At 41.3% G+C, this 12,575-nt stretch overlaps 1 long non-coding RNA gene across 1 annotated transcript in view; it reads left to right on the top strand.

Moving 5' to 3' along the window:
• Window positions 1-1,551: 1,551 nt before the first annotated feature.
• Window positions 1,552-12,575, top strand: part of LOC130683805 (uncharacterized) — a 175,684-nt gene continuing 164,660 nt past the window's right edge. Inside the window, exon 1 of the long non-coding RNA XR_008997793.1 lies at window positions 1,552-1,823. This is a non-coding gene — a long non-coding RNA (uncharacterized LOC130683805). The remainder of the gene's footprint in view (window positions 1,824-12,575) is intronic.

Genomic DNA, 12,575 nt, shown 5'->3' with positions numbered 1-12,575 from the left:
CATCAAAATACCAACAGCATTCTTCAATGAACTAGCGCAAATAGTTCTAAAATTCATATGGAACCACAAAAGACCCTGAATAGCTAAAGCAATCCTGAGAAGGAAGAATAAAGCTGGGGGGATTACACTCCCCTACTTCAAGCTCTACTACAAAGCCACAGTAATCAAGACAATTTGGTACTGGTACGAGAACAGACCCATAGAAAAATGGAACAGACTAGAGGGTCCATATATAAACCCAAGCATGTATAGTAAATTAATATATGATAAAGGAGTCATGAACATACAATGGGGAAATGAGAGCCTCTTCAACAGCTAGTGTTGGCAAAACTAGACAGCTACATGTAAGAGAACGGAACTGGATTATTGTCTAACCCCATACACAAAAGTAAACTCGAAATGGATCAAAGACCTGAATATAAGTCATAAAACCGTAAAACTCTAAGAAGACAATATATGATCATATTTTTATAAGTAATGTTCATAGTTGTGTGAATATGACCAAATTACCTAATCTGTCCAAGCCTCACTTTCCTCATTTGTGAGTTATATCTACCTCACAGAGTTCTAAGGGGTAAATGCAAATATTCAAGATACCAAGGATAGTACCTGGCTTATTGTAAGAAGCTTAAATGTGTTAGCTCTTATTATTATCATTATTAATATTATCTATCTATCTATATGGAAAGACATTTCTGGCAGTTACTGGTATGCATTTTACTTTCCTCTTTGTACGTGTCTATAGTATTTGAAATTTTTTCTTCAATAATCATCTATCCATTTTGTAACAACATTAACGTCATTAGAAAATGAAAACCTTTAATTCCTCCTCTGCCACTCACTAATTCTGTGTCTTTGGGAAAGTAACTGGATACCTCTGAACCTTATTTTCCTTATTTATAAGTTAGGAAGAACTATTCATTTATTTTCTACTTCAGGGGATTCTGCTGCAGATCAAATGAGTTATTGGATTCGTCTGTGTTCTTGGAAAACAGCAAAGTAGTTATGCACATTAGATACTAGTACTTGTAATAACTTCATTGGGAACATTTACTTGGAATTTTTTTCCTCCGTCTCCTCTGGATATTTTGTAGGAGACAAGTAGCCTTTATGAAGTGAGGCCTTCTGAAATCCATAAATTGTGGGTTTGCTTTTAACAACCAATGGTCTGCTACCATCCTCGTGATTAGCTCAGAAGTCCTACCCACCAAATTCTTAACAGTACCAGCTCTTTCATGGGCTTACCTTTGCCCTGCTTTATTTTCACTGTATGTGGAGCTCACGCTTCCCTTCTGGCACGTGACTCTCTCCTCTCTGTATGGGTTTGTCTACTGCCCTGCTTGCGGCTGACTCGCACTATTAACTTCCCAAGAGTGAGAGGTGAGCCTGTGAGCAAACGTCTGGTGAATCTGTAAGAGGAACATACGGGTTTGGGAGGGGAATCACTGTGCCGGTTCATGAGGTTAAACAGGCTTCGGGAGTCACTGGGGATTTGGTAATATTTCCCGTAGTTTCTGATGCATCATCTCCTTCCTCTTCACTCATGAAAGATGCAGACGCCTTCAGGGAGGAGGTCCAACTCGAGCTTGACAACATTCTGGGAACACAAGGAGGGACCTGTAGTCAAAATCTGCAAATCTGAAGGAGGGCTTTGTGCACAGAAGCTGTCTTGCCTGTAAACTACCCTGTCACCAAATTAGTGACAGTTTATTTTCCACGAAAGACACCAGTGGCTTGGAGGTGAGGTGGAGTCAACAGGAGGGAACAGAAAGGAAAAGGCACGCTTAATACTAACTGAACGAGGGCTCCCGGATGATCCGTCGGTGAGTGTCTGCGGAGGTGCCTGCCGGGCAGGGAGGTAGCCTCAAGCACCCGTGCCAGGGGGTAGTATTTGGGGAGCAGCATTAGGAATACCTTTAAACACGTGATTAAACTTTTTTGAGGGGAGGAAGCTGAAGTCGTCCTGTAACTGAGAGATAGCCTTTATTTTTTTTTTAAAGATGGAGAACACATTTAGAGTGAGAAATGATGCATGAGTTTGAGTGTATTTCCCTGCCTACTGGCCCCTCTCAGCTTTTGACTATATGTTCTGGCACATATCGGGCTTTTGGTGTGTTCAGGATTTAAGTCCTCCCTGAGAACCAGAAGGGGTACATTTTACTCTTTCCTTTCCCGTTATTTGGAAGACTGCAGGCCATGCTTATAAAAGTCATTTCCATTTTCAAAAGCAGAGTGGGTGAAACACTTTGGAAACTTTCCCCACACCCTCCACCTCCCACCCCGCCCCACTCCATCTTCTTGTTCGAGAAATGCAAATCTAAAGCCAAGCCTATTTTATGTTAAAAAGTGAAAAACATTTCAATGTATTCTTGTCTTGTATGAGTGGCTAAGAGCCTCTAAATCCCCACCATTTACCAAATTAAACTAATTGAAAGTGCTTCCAAAAGCCACATCTGTAGGCTGACGTTCGTCCTGCCTTTCACTTTCGGCTCGGGAAACTGTTCTCCATTCCATTGATCCCTGAATAGTCATGCCTGTCAGGAAGCCACATCAGCCATTATCATTCTAATTTTACTGCCTTTCTTGGTCCCTAATCTAATTTGCAATGATGCTTAAGCATTTCGCAAGGCCATAGCACTTTCTTCAGAATTTCAACAAGAGCATTAAACCCCCAATTTACATTAATGAAGTGCACATTTAATTAGGGGAGAGGGTAAATGGAGGGCTCTTCAGGAGCAGTTTGTGCGATATGACAGGCACCCAAGAAGGGAAGGAGACAGATCTGATCAAAGACTTGCCATACATCAGATGTCTGGATTTCTTTCCCTTACCCCCAAGCTTTTCCCTAGCCCTGTCTTCCTTCTCATTTCCACCCTTCCATCAACTAACTCTACCTCTCTGAAATTTGCTCCAAAGCCACGACAATAAAATTATGAAAGCAGACCTGTCAACAAGGGAGGACCAGGCAAAGAACGATGTAAGCGGATCATGTGGTGTTCAGTTCCCCGGCTACCCCTCAAAGGGGAGATTAACTTGTTCTTTTAAATAATGAGAAACATAGGAAATCATCTCCAGCCTTCTGTTTAATGAATGCATTAAGTACCGGGCTGAGCAGTACAGTCGTACTACACAAACTTGGCTTGCTGTTGCGAAAGGGGTGGGCAAGGGGGAGGGGCAGGGATGAATTTCTGGTCATAGATCCCATGCGATGAAGTCATTACTACATATTACTTGAGATGCATGATGTCACACCATTGAGTCTCTGCCATAGGCTCCACTGCACCAAGACCTCTGATGCAGGGGAGGTTCAGTGTGTGTGTTTGTCTGTGTCCACATGCATACTTACCTTAGGCAAACAATCTTTCCTTCTTTTAGTTTAGCCTTTTGAATATGAATTTTAGCTACACTTGCTTTTCTCTTGTTCCAGGACCACCTGTGTTTTTCTTATTCTGTGTTCATGAGGTGCGAAGGTGGGGACAAGACTTACACATGAGTTTTATTTTTAGAATCTTGCCGTTCTTCCTTCAAGTTCTCTTTCTCCATTATTTAATAATAATGATGATGATGATAACAATAATGACCCTCTCACAAAGTAATGCTTATAGAACAAGAGCCACACAATAATGGCATGCTGTTTTATGCTTAACACAAAGCTTTTTCAAAGCTTAATATTTTGGAGCTAAAATAAACACATTTGTTCATATTAGGATTTCATTTGCATTTCTTTCAAGTATAAAGTTATATTGCATGGAAAAAAGTATGCATTCTACTAATTTACCAATACTAGCTAGATGCTACCATGTAGTCAAATACAATCCCTCCCTTTCCATTACCTAATTAAGATACTTGATAACAAGTCACCTATCTTTAGGAACAAGCAGCATTTTCAAGCACAGACAAGGATAGATATTTAAGTAAGGATTGTAGTTGGAAATAAGTAGGAAAACATCTCCCTCCCAAATACATAGCCCATGGTCACTGCTACCACGGCTATGCCTTCACTATGACTGTGAGTGGCAGGAGAGGAGGCCCTGAAAATAATTCCTTACTTGTATTTTGGACCTGAGCAAAGAGAGTAAAAGATGGGACTACAGAGGCAGAGCTAAACAATGGAATATTGAGGAGAAAAGGAAGAGGTAAATAATATGAGGGCATTAGTGAACAAGGATTTAGAAAAAAACATGAAATCTGAATAAAAATTGAAGGAACAAGATAAGAATAGCATTGTTACAATCTGAGCATGTGGGTTCTTAGTGGGCAGGTCTGGGTGAACTGTGTGGAGCAAGATACTCATCTGTTTAATGTCTGATTTTGTCATTTGCAAAATGGAGGTAATAATAGTACTTTACAAGATTGTTCTGAAGATTAAATGAGATACTGCACATAAAATGCTTACTTAGGACAGTGCCTGGTGTCTAATAAATAATCAATGAAATAAAAGAGAGAATATAGTAAGTACTCAGTAAAAGTTATTAGAGAGGAAAGGAAAGATAGATAAGGATAGAACCTTAGGAAGGGCTGAGAATGAGAATACATACTGAGAGGACAGTGACAAGGATGGAAGAAGAGCAAATCACACTTGGATGGCCAGCATCCTAAGGTGGGACCTTATGTGTTTTCTACAGATGTGTCCAGCAGAGAGAGAGGAGACTGGTAAAGACTGTGTCAAAGAAGTAAAATAAGTAGGCGAGACATTTAGTCATCTGTATTCTAGACTGATTAGTAGAGTTGATCTTTCCCGACCACCATCTCAGCTTTTTTTTTAGTGCACCTAGAGGAGTTTTGTCTATGTCTGAATTAGAAGTGTCTTTGTTTAGCATGGAAAACAAAATTGCATCTCTCCCAAAGCCACAGTGTCTGCCCCTTTCTCCTCCTCTTCTTCCTTCTCCACTGATGGTGAACATTTCAGTGACACCTCTTTCCCCAGCACCCATATCTCTTCCCAGAGACAACCACTGTTGCACGGTTTTTAAAGACCCTTCCAGAGGTATTTGTGTGTATACATGAGACTCAGTTTCAAATTTTGCTCTTCTTTAACCTCTCTGGTCATGCTCAAGCCTGGAAGAAAATCATATAAAATGTCAGAGCACTCCATTCTTTTTCTTTTTTAATTACAGAAGCACTACTTGATCATTATTAAAAAGGTAAGAATAATACAGGCCTGTAGCAAGTCAGCCTGACTCTTTAGGACATTTCTGGTTTATAAATTACCCGTGAAAACATTGTCTATGAGGAGGGTGCCAAGGATGGTACAGATATATTGGAGATTTGGAAATCACATCTGCTCAGATCTTTAGTTCTTACCACCCAAATTCACCCCATTGGGTGGGAAAAAGGATAGTGTAAGAGAAGGTAGGCTAAGCATTGGCATATATCATTTTTATGTTGGGTACAGAGCTTGCTGGGACACCACTGGACTAGCGGCTTCCTGGGGCCAAAGCTGACTCCCTCCCTTGCCCAGGAAGGGCCTTACTCAAGAGCTTGATCTACAATTACAGCATTCATTTCTCATCTGAAAGGTGAAAGGGCTGCTGTATCCTGTGGCGACTAAGTCCTAATGAAATGGGTGATGGTTTTGTATTTGTGTATTTGCACAGTAGATGGGCTGTGAATCTTTCTCAAGCAAGAGGAACTTGGTGCAGAGGCTGAAGGTCCAGCCAAGATATGCTCTGAGGACTGTGAGACTGTTCACAGGGTGGCGTAAACCCGGCCCTCACAGAACCCGTTGGGTCTCTCCCTATGGACACCAACAAGAATTGCTGTGACTTGGACTGGAGCTTGCTCAACCCATACCACACATGTAAACATATGTGAATACATAATAAAAAGTTGACTTTCAGTCATGATTTCCAACAATGGCCTCAAACCCAATCAGAAAAGTGAGATTGATTTTTCATGTAATTGTACAATTTTCCCAGTCCTCCTTTAACCCAGTTTAATTAGGAAAGGGTAGACTGCAAATAGAATATACAGTGCTAGGCAATTTTCTCTGTAGGGTTTGGCTAAAAATATCTAAGGCATATTTGCCTTTCCTCTAAATATACTGCTTGATGGGTTGTGAGAACTAAGAACTTGAGCTCCTCAGTAAAAAAACTTAAATTAGTTCTTCTGTGGGCATGAACCTGTGTATAAAACGTGCAGGGAGAGGGACTGAAAAGAGATACAGCTTAGGCACACAGGCAACTTTGTAATATGGTGTGCTTGGGAGGAAGACCCTTCTTACTCAGTTGTCTCACAACTCTTGGAAATTGGCCAGATTCCAGTCTTTTGAGAAGCAAATAACTGCAATAACAATAACAGCAGCAACAATTTTCAGTGTCCCCTATGGCCAGGTAGGTAGTATTTTCCATACTCCGTAGATGGAATAATGGGGTGGGGGATGGCGAGGCACCAAGGGATGCAGCAGTTGTCCACAATCTCCTGATAGGCTGAAAATAGAGCCCCAGATGGCAGCCAAGTTTCCTGCCCTGAAAGTGAAGAGAGAGAGACCTAAAAAATAGGATTAGATATGAAAGAGCATATATACTTTCCAGGGGCTTATCTGAACTGTGTCTCCTCTCTGCTCCTTTTTAAGTTTACCCATCATAAGTAATAGGATGACCTCTTCTTCAAGTAATTCAAAAATGCATTTGTTCTCCATAATAGAGAGAGAAACTCCAGCCAAATTATATTCTAATGCATCATGGCCTTGAACTCAGGGACCATTTTGCATTGCTGACAAGGTGGCTGCTGAATACGTTATTAGTCTACTGAGGTCTGTGTCAGCTTTGTGAAGAGGCAGATTTCCTAGCTTGTCTTCAATATTGTTATTGTTATAGTCTTTTTGGAGGGGTGGGAAAAAATGCAAAAGATAACAAGACTGAATACTTGGATATAATCTGCTCTTGTGGTTGGGTAAGTGTTGCAGCCCCATAAGACTTTATTCCTGAATAATAAAGACAATAATGGAGAGAGGTTGAAAATGGATGTGTCTCTGACAAACTGCCATGTTCCTAGCTGAGGCAGGTGTAGCAGGGTGTGGGACAGTGAAAGAAACTCAAGGAGGTATTTTAAGTAAACGATTCTGAATGTCCAAGTTTCCCCCAGCCTGAAGGAGTGGTCAGTTATCTATCCCATGACTTGGAGATGCAAAGAGGAACCTACCATGCTTTAAACTCCAGGCCCCTTTTTATATGGAGAAAATACTGAAGCTCATTCTTCCACTTTAATTTAGAAGTTTGGACTCAGATTCCTAAAAGAGGCAATCCAAAGAAAGCATAAAACAACTTACTGATGAGAAATATCTTCTTCCACTGGAACGGGCTGGAACAAGTCAGTAAGCGAAGCCAGCGCCTGAAGCAATAAATCCAGCCTTGTAGTTTCCCTGTCACCTGTCACCACAGCATCAGGATCCTTCACCAGTGACTCCGCCTTGGCCAGACTCCAGGCGCAGTATTACCAATGTAGTATGCTGAGTGGTGTGCTTGTGGCTACACAGAGGGAGTGTGTTCCTCCCCAAATTCCCTTTTAGTGCCACGGAGGACTAAGAAAGGCAGCCGATGGAGTCCAGTGCGTTGTCGGACAGAGGCTCCATATAATCTCATGCCAGCTTGGCAAGGCCGCTGTCTGGGATCCGTGAGTCCCTCAGGTCTCAGTCCTGGAGCAGTTTTCATACATGAGGAGGGAACTTGGCAGGGTCAGGGAAAATGTTTTCCTTTGCCTGGAGGCCCAAGTGGTCGGATTGGGTAGTTACACTGCCTGAATTTGCCAGATTATCACTTGGTCCTCCCTTCTAGCCCACTTTGGCTGTGTAGACTCTGCCTGTGTGAAACTAAGAGGAAAAACTGTTTCCTCACCAACGCTCGTTCTGCCAACTTCTCTCTGCACATGTGCATTTGTTCCCTGGGGGCCTTGTGTTCATGGCAAGGTGAATGTCAGTTCGATAGGGAAAACTGTCCTTGTCCAATAATCTTGGGAACATCCGCTGCCACCTTTCATTTCACATGAAAGACAAGTCTTACAGACTAATTAGGAAGGATGAGCCTTGTATCTTCATGAGAGGTGATAGATAGGCTAGAAGTAACTGAAGGAGAACAAGAAAAGATATGAATTGTTTCTTTTCTCTCTGTTTCTTGTTTGCATAGCTTAGGTTGATGTTGCAAAAAGCAGTGTAGTGGGAAGATCAACCACTGGGACCTTGGGGACTTTCCTTGGAATCTTTCTCCTGACATGAACTTGCTGGGTGTCTTTGAAGCAGCTATCTAACCCTTCTGAGTTTCTTCCCAGGGTTAACATCAATGCTGTCTATAAAGTCCCGCCTAGGTCAGATACTTGATCATCCATATGAGCATCTTCTGTCTCACGGTTCCCATATATATACTACACCTGGTAGGACCTATTCATTTGATCATTTCACTTATTCATTTTTTCAGATGACAAACAGGTATGAAGTCCTTTCCCTTAGGTTCCTGTTTCTTGAAAGTGGCCCACAGTCATTGCCTTGATTTTCTTAGGGCTTTTGGAGGAGTTAGCTTTTCACAACAGCTACCGTACCTCTGCAAAGCTCCTGACCTGCTCTCCACAAGTTCAGTGGCTTTTTCTCATCCTTTCTCAACTTCCTCTGACCCTAGTGCCTTTGACACTGTTGACCCCGCACTCTTTCAGGCAATCCATTTCTCTCTTTGGCTCCCTGGTGACCCTTTTAACTTACAGAAATCACCAACATTAAATATCTGATGGCCACTCTTTTTAATATTTCCTATTCTGGGTTTTGGGGAAGTGATTTCTTACCCCACTTCAGCCCAGTGATGTTAACATCTCATGTCCTGGCAATCAGGGAAACATTTTAAATCTTCTGCTCTAAATTTTCTTCATTTCAACATTCTTTGCCTTCATTCTTTTTTTTTTTTTTCAGTTGTGTATATTTCAACTTCCTCAGGGTCTCAGTCAAAAGGGTGAATTTACTTAGCTGGGAGAATTGAACCTTAAAAGTGCTGCCTCTCTTTAACTCTATGTTTTAAAAAGCAGATTAAAAATAGGAATGTAAGGTTTTGTTTGTCTCTAAATACACCAGCAAAGAAACTGGTATTTTAAATAGAAAATTGTCAACTACTAAGGAGGCCACCAGCAATGGGAAGATTGAAAAATTGTAACCAGATGCTTCCAATTATTTGTGAATATCTGACTATCTTCCTGTATCATCAGTTATTTGACATTATGTAGGGTTATCTAGGTCACTTATCCCCTGGGTAAGTTTGGTTAGAATGGACATGAGGTGTCTCTAGTGAGATTCTTGTGCTCATATCTGCGAGTGACTTGGGTAGGAAACAGATGTGTCTACATGCAAATAAATATTCTGTACTTGTAGTCACTAATTAATAAACTGGTAGAAAGACCTAGAAAGTTTAAAAATGCTCAACAACATTTTATTCAATGAGCCAATACTGATACATTATTATTAACTATTACCAATAGTTTGTTCATATTTCCTTGGTTTTTACCTTATGTAAAAACTTTTTCTGTTCCAGGAGCCTATCCAGGGTACCACACTGCATTTAATCATCCTGTCTCCTAGCGTCCTCTTGCTGCAGTAGTTCCTCAGACTTTCTCTGTTTTTTATAACCTTGACAGTTTTGAGGAGTACTGGTCAGGTAATTCCTAGGATGCCCATGATTGGAATGTGTCCGATGTTTTTCTCATAATAAGACTTGAGTTATGGATTATTGGGAAGGAGACCACAGAGTTTTAGTCCCATTTTTATCACATCATATCTGGAGTACATACTATTGACATGGTTTGTGACTGTTGACGTGGGCCTCAGTCACCTAGCTGATGCAGTGCTTGTCAGTTTCCTCCATTGGGAAGTTACTCTCTTTACCCCCTTTCCACACTGTACACTTTAGATAGAAGCCACTATGTGCAGCCCGCATATGGAGTGGGAGTTGTGCCCCTTTCTTGGGGGTGAAGTATTCTTCAGAAATTATTTGGAATTCTCAACAGGGTTTTGTCTTGTCTCTCATTTATTTATTCAGCCATTACTTATATCACATACGGATTCATGGATGTTTGCTTTATACTTTGTGCTGTCATTTAGTACTCCTTGATTTTTTGTATTGTTCAAACTATTGCAGTCTTGGCCATTGTGAGCTCTTCCATCTGCTCCTATGTTCCTTTTTATTTTTTTTGTCAGGAAAATTTTGACTGGTCATATCTTGATATCTCTTAATAGCATTAACATTTAGAAAAACATATTTTTACCAATTTAATGAGAGAAAATTTTTTTTTAGGTAACTCTGTTATCTATTACTGTGGAACAAAGCACCCCAAAACTTAATGATTTAGCATGACTTTTTCTTTCTTATAGTCTTGTGGGTTGGCTGGCCTCAGCTGGATAGTTATCTGCTCACGTGGTATTGCCTGGGGTCACTCATACAGGGGCTTTGACATCCCCATCAGTGTGTGGGCATGTTAGTATTTTCTTACTTTCTGGCACTACAAGATGCTCCAAGATCATCTTGTATGTTTCTTGCCCCAATCCTAGACTCAGCCATCTCTCCAAAGAGCCCTGCTTCCTTTCCCTGGTGAATGATGTTAGAAGATAAGATTTGGGTGCTAGGTTTGCTTATTGATGCAAGGGTGTCATTTCTTCCAGGGCCTTTCAGCTGACAGAGAAACCAGTGTGTTTAAAGGACTGTAGTGGGTTGCATAGTGTCCCCTCAAAATTCATGTCCACCCACCAGAAAACTTAGGATGTGAACTTATTTGGAAATAGAGTCTTTGCAGATGTAATCAAGATAAGGAGTGAGATGGTTGAATTAGCGTGGGCCCTAAATCCAATGAGAGGGTCTTTGAAAGAGACAGGAAAGGACACCAGAGGCACAGAGAAGACCATGTGAGAAGATCTGGGTTCTGATACCACAAACCAAGGGAGGTCAGAAGCCTGCAGAAGCAAGGGAGAACTTGCCCCTAAAGCCTTTGGAGTGAGTAGGGTCCTACAAACATCTTGATTTTGGACTTCTGGAGTCCAGAACTGTGAGGGGATAAATTTCTGTTGTTTAAGCCACCAAGGCTGTGGTTATTTGTTACATCAGGCTCAGGAAACTCACATAGGCACCTTCTGGGCAAACATATCTACATCTTTCCCCAAGCCTGCACGTGGCAGAGAACTCCATGTTGGATGTCTGAGAGGAGGACAAACGAGTGACTTGTTGGAAGCGAGGATGAAATTTGCTGACAGAACAGGACAAACTGGTTGGTACTGTCTTTCTATGAACAGTCTGGGTTTCTAGGCTGCCCATGGCCAGGTAAAGTGAGTAACGGGAGGGTGTATGTTGTGCTCTCCGGGCCTTCATGCAGATACCCTCCTAGGTCTGACACCGGGTTTGAGGGAGGTAGGAGGGTAGCATTTTTTGAGCATCTGCCATAGTTTCAGGCACTTTACACAAGCTACCTCATACCAGCCTACCAGGAATCCTGTGAAGTAGGCACTATTATTACTCTATTTTACAGGTGAGAAAACTGAGAGGGGGAGGAGTTAACTTGTCCTGTAGTCTCACCTGCAGTTCCCATGATGTCCTTCTACTCTGCCACCCTGAGTTTCAATACGTTTTTTGTTTTCCCCCGGCAGTCTATCTGAATTGCTTTTTAAGTTTTGTCTATAGCAATGCTAAAGTCTTAACATTGGTTGGTGAAATTTAAAAATCGATTTTGCCAATGATACATATTCATTACTGAGAAAAATAAGTCACAAAAGTCCCAAGCAAACCCTTTTAAACCTGCTGTTCAGAGATGATAAAATTTCTTAATTAAAAAATATCATTCATTTTATGTAATTAAACTGTACATTTTGATTTGTAATCTGCTCTTTAAAAAAATTTGTTTTCACCAAAACTCATGAATGTCTGATGTGTTTTTTCTGTTCCCTTTCTTTTTCATTACCTTCTTGCCACCACTTTGGTTTGGATGTTCATTGTCTTTTGAAGGACAATCTTAAAATGCTTTCACTGATCTTCCTGTCCTTTCTTTACTGATTCGTCTCTTGTGATTTCCCAAACATACACACGAGAACTGAAAACCCGAGAAAGACTATTCATGATCTGACCCCATCCACTTTTGCAGCCCCATCTCTCCCCTCCCCTCTGGGCATGTGCCTTGGCCACCCTGGATCATTTTCTGTTCATTGGTTGTGCCATATGCCCTCTCGTCAGAAACTTTATGCATTTATGCCGTCTCTTTCATGCAGGATACGTCCATCTCCCCTCAGCAAAACTGTAAGGTTCAGCTCAAAAGCCACCTTGTCCTTGAATTTTCACCTGAGTCTTCCAGCTAAATCATCTTTCCCCTTGCCCCACTCTTAGGGACTGTATCCAGAGGAGATATTGTATGTCCTAGATTAAAAGTTTCTTGAGGGTTATACTCTGTTTTCATCACTATGTATCTCCTGAGCACCACTTTAGTGTCTTGTTCAGTGTGTGCTGAATACATGAAATAGGTAGGTAGGTAGGTAGATAAATGGGGAGGTGGTGGCATTGATGATGTACACACAATTTACTTACTGCTCCACAAAAAAACTCTACAAAAAGTGATATTCTGGGTCT

This window comes from Manis pentadactyla, chromosome 5, assembly GCF_030020395.1.
Source record: "Manis pentadactyla isolate mManPen7 chromosome 5, mManPen7.hap1, whole genome shotgun sequence".
NCBI classification, from domain to species: Eukaryota; Metazoa; Chordata; class Mammalia; order Pholidota; family Manidae; genus Manis; species Manis pentadactyla.
This window is presented reverse-complemented; position numbering and strand designations above follow the sequence as displayed.